The sequence below is a fragment of the Sycon ciliatum genome, chromosome 3 (assembly GCF_964019385.1).
Source record: "Sycon ciliatum chromosome 3, ocSycCili1.1, whole genome shotgun sequence".
Lineage (NCBI taxonomy): Eukaryota > Metazoa > Porifera > Calcarea > Leucosolenida > Sycettidae > Sycon > Sycon ciliatum.
The window spans coordinates 44010000-44016000 of record NC_088645.1 but is presented as its reverse complement, the minus strand read 5'-3'; the positions used below and the strand labels follow the sequence as shown (position 1 = coordinate 44016000).

Below are 6001 nucleotides of genomic sequence, written 5' to 3'. Positions count from 1 at the left end.
TTCTTCTTAAAGAGCTTTTTAGCCTCCACTATTTCCGCTCAAGCCCAGGCATTGGCCAACAGTGGCGGTCGCTTCCTTTTTCTTTCTTTCTCCTTTTACTTTCTCCATCACTGCCTAAAAAACAATCGGCACGGTTTTTCCCACCAGTTTATTTGGTGCGAATTACTTTCCTTCTCCCTCATTTTTATGGTCTGTGTTGGCGTTGTTCTTCCGCTTTCTAGCTTGTGCTCGTCAATCTAATGATCATATCAGCAGCATATCCGAGAGCGGTATAGTGACATGTGATCAGGGCTATGAATACATCCACCCGCAGCCTGTGTGCATGGGAACGCAGACAATCGAACGCTGTAGCAGTAAGTAGTCTATGACCATATCTCATTGTGTTGAAGTAGAGCGATGGTCTGGTCCCCAAACATCCGAGTTTTTATGCGGTGAAAAGCAACAGTTATAAATGGTTATAATTTGTGAACTTTATTCTTAAATTAAAACTGCTGTCTCCGAATTGCTTGTTTAGTTATACAGGGCAGTACGTAATCATCCAATCAATTCTTCCAGTAGTTCCAGACTGTGGTGTGAAGATTATTGCACAGTATATGCTTGAAAGAGGCAAGTGCACTTTAAACACGATGCGACGATACGACAGGCAACTGAAGATTGGCAACTGAATGAAACTGAGAATGTGACTTATGTTATAACTAGACATGAAACTGAGAATGTGACTTATGTTATAACTAGACACTGCAGCACTCTACTGTAGTGTCTATCTCAGTAGTAGTAGTTGCTTCATACTTCAATGGTGCTACTGATGGCGAGGAGCAAGCCGTTATTTATATAACCAAGAGTTCATTACCGCCAAGAGTGTGCAACTCCAGCTACGGGGCCTGCAACGGCAGAACTTCACATCACTGCATAGAGGTTGTGCAGGTAGTTGCACACTCTTGGGGGTTATGAACTCTTGATATAACCAAAGGTGAATCACACCCGAAGTACAGTAAAACCGGGTGTAAGTGATCTCTGTGTTTAGCGACCACGTGCTCTTAATCGTTTTTTCTATCCACCGACAGTTCTACACAGACATTGTGGGACCTGGTTCTAAAGACCACCTGGCTTTAACGACCACTTTTGCTTGCACCGTGTGGTGGTCGCTTAAACCAGGTTTTAATGTAAAAGATGCGTCTGGCCAGTGTTGATTCCGTCCACATTATCATGTCTGAAGATTTGTTGTTTTCAATACTACAGTACAAATAAGCCTAAAGTCGCCTTCAAGAGTCCTGAGTGTGGGCGGACGTGGGAGCTGGGGAGACCACGAGCGGACATTCACCCTTCGCCTTCAATTTCTACTAATTCATTTTGTATTTCAGCAATGCAGTAGGTGTAGGCAGGGCAGTAGGTGTAGGCAGGGCAGTAGGTGTAGGCAGGGCAGTAGGTGTAGGCAGGGCGATTTGAACATTTAACACATGCACCATTGGGTTGTTGTCCCCTCGAAAACCTTTAAATTATCGATTTGAAGTAGATATGGGCGCTATAATATATTCCGCTCTTCGTGACAGTTCTGTCCTTTCGTGCTAGCATAATGTGTTTGCCTCTGTGATTACATTGTAGTAGTTCCTGAGTGTGATGACTGAAGTGCTCGTATTTTTCGTACTCCTTTTCGAAAATTAATAATCAGACTCACAGCTTTAATGTTTCAAATTCTCTCGACAACGCCACTGTCTAGATGTTCACAGACGGTCTCTTCTTACTATCCTTCTCTTCTCTTTGAATCCTAGGCTCCATGTCCCAAGATCAATCGCAAGCTAACAAAGGTATGTGTTTCTCCTTCTCCGTTTTTGCGTACCTTATCCACCCTGGTTTAGCATTGTAGTCTTCTACATGTAGTTGGCAAATTATGGACATTTCTACACACTCATAAACTCCATTGCAGCCACTTACACATTCGGGTACCCCCACTGAAACGCTTAAAACATGATCTCTTTGTTGTGTCACTTAAAGTCACTAAATTGGCCCACAAATGTCCCCCCCCCTCTTCTCCTTCTTGCCCATCATACCCCTGGTCTATCATGCTCCAGTTCATCATGCCTACCCCCAGATTGGACCATTAGGTCCAAACAGTTGATGAATACTTTATGTGACGTGTGCAGAAAAGAAAGCTTGCTTTGCTTTGAAATTATTACATCTTGCAAACCAATATGGGCATTCTACCAACCGTTTGAACAACATTCCCTGATTGAGATCCCTATCCAACACGTAATATGAATGAATTTGTCATAGCCGTCACTTGTACTCCTTGAGATACACGCATGTGAGATATGAATCGCATCACCCTTTCTTGAGCAATTCAAGGTAAATCCGGACTGTTTTGTCCAGACTATATTTTGGAGCATTATCAATCAGAAAGAGCGCACTATAGGGCGACGATTGCTAGAATGTTTTCAAAATAATAATTACTATTGAACAAATTGCAAACGTCTGCGATTATTTTCAAGCGAACGAAAACGTTTGGTCCTAAAACATTTTTGTTGTTGCTGATTTGGACTGGTGTGGATAGCATAGATGCATTACTATTAATCGAAGGAGCCACGTATGAATCATCCATTAGCAGTGTAGCTGGCAGTAGACTAGATATCGCGGCATATGATGAGGATCACTGACATATTTGGACCCACTGATGGCTGGTCAGTGTGATACATATAGGTGGCTAGCACCAAACATGAGCAGAGCACCAGTCACTCTCAGGTTGTCGGTGATGGTATGAGCAGAGCACCAGTCACTCTCATGTTGTGTTTGTTCGGTGCCATTCCGACACCATTCCAAAGTCATTCCGCCTTGTTTTGATTCCGGAGCGTTTGTTTGATGCACTGGACAGCGTTTGTTCGGTGCAATTCCGATTCCGGTCGTGGAATGAAGGGGGCAGAATCGATTCTGGCGATTCCTAAGAAAAATTGGAATGAGGTCTCATTCCGAGCGGAATGAAAATGTGCGGAGGGGCTTCGTGAAGTTCGTCGTTGCTGCATACCTCCCCATCAAAACTTCAAACGAGATTATCAATATACAGAAATGTTGGCGGACATCGCCCAGGGTATAGGCAGGTGCTGTAATCTCGGGGATGGCATAGTAACTAGTTCGTGGTATTTTCACCCTTCGCTGCCTGAAAAATGTTCGCCCGGGATCGCTGATGAACTGGAAATATGCCCTCTTACCTCAGCTCTTCATCTTCGTCGAGCAGGGCCTCTAGAATCACAGGGAGGCGAGCCAGAACAAAGTGATCCAAAGAGGCACCAAGCCTGCCACTTCACGTCTTCTTACAACAGTGCCTCGTCTCTGTCAAATAAACACGAGAGCTCGAGACGTTTCTGTGACTGACACGAGGTCGTATAACATGATGAAGTAGCGGCCAAATGCCGCCTGTAGGCACCCTAGTTGCGATCGCTCGTTGACCTGCGCCGTGTTTGGCCGCTCCTTCATCATGACTGTCGTAGGGACATGCAGAAATTACGGAAGCATAGCAACTACCAGGACTGGCATGTAGATTGTTGTAGCCTTTGCAAGGCTGCAATTATTTTGTGCAAACAACAGGTACATGTAGTACGTTTCCAGAGTGGCGCAAAGCTTTTGCCAGATTCTCGAATCCATGCCAGCGCGTTTGTTTGCTACGCTCATTCCGATTCCGCGATGGGCACCGACGTCATTCCATGCCCATTCGGGAATGACCGAAAAAATGCAACCTCAGTTTGCCGGTGATGGTATGAGGTGATTCCAGGCTGGCTGCTTGTCCGGATCTGCCTGTGGCAATTTATCCGACACTGGCACGATACAGTATGGGAAAGAGCACATAAGGATATCAGGAGCTTGTGGCGACACATTCAGCTCAAGCTGGTGGGTATGGTGCTTGGCGACATCCACTCTGCATGCCTGCTTTTCTTTTGTTTTCTTACCTTTGCTTGGAATTGTACAGTAGTGCCCTGTCCGAATCTCTACAGACGTGGAAGTGATGGAATCAGCTGTGTAAGGTGTTCTTGCGACGCACACGGAACAGAGAGCTGTGATTCTGACACTGGAGTGTGTTTTTGCAAAAACTACGTGGATGGTAAACAATGTGACGTGTGCTCTGATGGCAGTTACACAGCGTCTACTCATCTAGACTCCTGCACCCCATGTTCCTGTGTGGCTAACACTACTCAAGCCAATAATACATGTGACATGAGTAGTGGTATTTGTAATTGCTTGGAAAAATATTCCGGTCACAGATGTCAGTCTTGTAGTCTGGGCCACTACCAATCAGGAAAGGACTGCATACCTTGTGAATGTAGCTCTAAAGGTGCTAATGACAACCACTGTAATGTTGCTACTGGACAGTGCAAATGCAAACCTGGGTATGGAGGAAGGCAATGCTCTGTGTGTGCAAACGGTCACTTCCTACCAGACACTACACTGGCAAACTCGCCGTGCGTGGCTTTTGACTCCAACTTAGAGTGCCAAGGTAAACATTTTTGAACTAATGTTGCTTTGTGTTCACAGTTGTCCATCCAGAGTTCTAAGCCTGTTAGTTTACTATTATCTATATTTTTAAGAGAAGAACCACATGAGAACGAATTATTCAGCAACTATCCACGGCTGTTGCAAGATGATGAACAGTCAGAAAATGCGACAATAGGGCACATAACTGACAGGCTAATGAGAAATTCAGCGACCTGACACCTAGCTCTAACAAACCTCCAATGCGCAAACCAACAGCCTTCCAACTTGGAAGGTTCATGGCTACGTAGGACCGAAGAGGGGAAGGTGAGCGCAGCCTAAATGTGCACAAGTCCCACGACAACAAAGAATGCCGACTGTTACAGGACGATGGCGAGACTAGTTAATAACATGACAATACAGTCTAATTACAATTCGAAGCTGCAAAGCAAAAAAAACACCCCACCTGGTGGATCAGAAATATCAGTCCCTCAAGTGGACGGTCTCTCTCCAGTGCGTTTCAACATTTCCCTAGAGGCTGCTCTCTGGGGACCTACAACAGGAGCTGCCATCTTGCCCTGCTGTGGACAATGACCTACCGCTGGATATCGCGTACGCCGATGATGTTGATTTCGTGGGCCAGGATGAGACGTTTCTGACGGAACTGCAATAGCCAGGAATTCATCACCAGGTCCACAGGACATGCGGAAAAGATCGATTTGGAATTCTAAAGCCAGCTTCATTTCAGCTTCATTTTAGCTTCAAATTACCTTTCATTTCAGCTTTATTTCAGCTTCAAATTACCCTTCATTGCAGCAAAAATTAATCATAGATCGCCGAGTTGTTTTCACGTGAGGCCTGAGAACTGACATGCCTTGACAATGACCCAGGCTGTTTGAGACGGCGTGGGCTGAGAGTGAGGAAAAGCACCGAAAATGAGTTCAAAGCTCATGCTCAGGTGTTGACTTTGCCAGCACTATAACCATAACTGCTCTTGTTGTCCGCAAATGGCAACGCAGCCAAGTCTACATTTGGGAAACTTCACTCCTGAACTCCAATAACTCCTTCACAGCCATTCAAACTATATTACACCATTTTGCACCTGGATGTGTGTGTTGGTGTGTGTTTGTGTGCATATGTTTGTGTGTGCGTGTGTGTGTATGTGTGTGTGTGTGGGGGGGGGGGGGGGGCGGGGGGGGGCTTCAATAGAATCTCATTGGTCTAAACTGTTTTCATTTCAAACTGATTTGCGAGAAGGTTCTAGCGCCGATAGACCTTTGATCTTCCAAGTTGCCAGAGTCACCCCAGGTTGCGATCGACAAGTTTTCACTGTACACTGGTAGGGACATATTCATACTCTGAGCCACCAAGGGGTTCAAAGCAACACGAATAATTGTATTTTCAAGGAAACAGAGTGCAAGCAGACGGACGAGGAGTTATGGTGTAGAAACCTACCACCATTATCACTCAGCACTTTCTTCGCCCTCGCATTTTAGTGGATGCAAGCAAACCAAAGACACAATCCTATTGCGAAATTGTAATGTAG

At 45.3% G+C, this 6001-nt stretch overlaps 1 long non-coding RNA gene across 1 annotated transcript; it reads left to right on the top strand.

Moving 5' to 3' along the window:
- The first annotated feature begins 251 nt into the window (after nt 1-251).
- On the top strand, nt 252-4408 carry LOC135812788 (uncharacterized). Its single transcript, XR_010552973.1, has 3 exons — nt 252-353; nt 1770-1805; nt 3956-4408. It is a non-coding gene; the product is annotated as an uncharacterized LOC135812788 (long non-coding RNA).
- Nucleotides 4409-6001: the final 1593 nt, after the last annotated feature.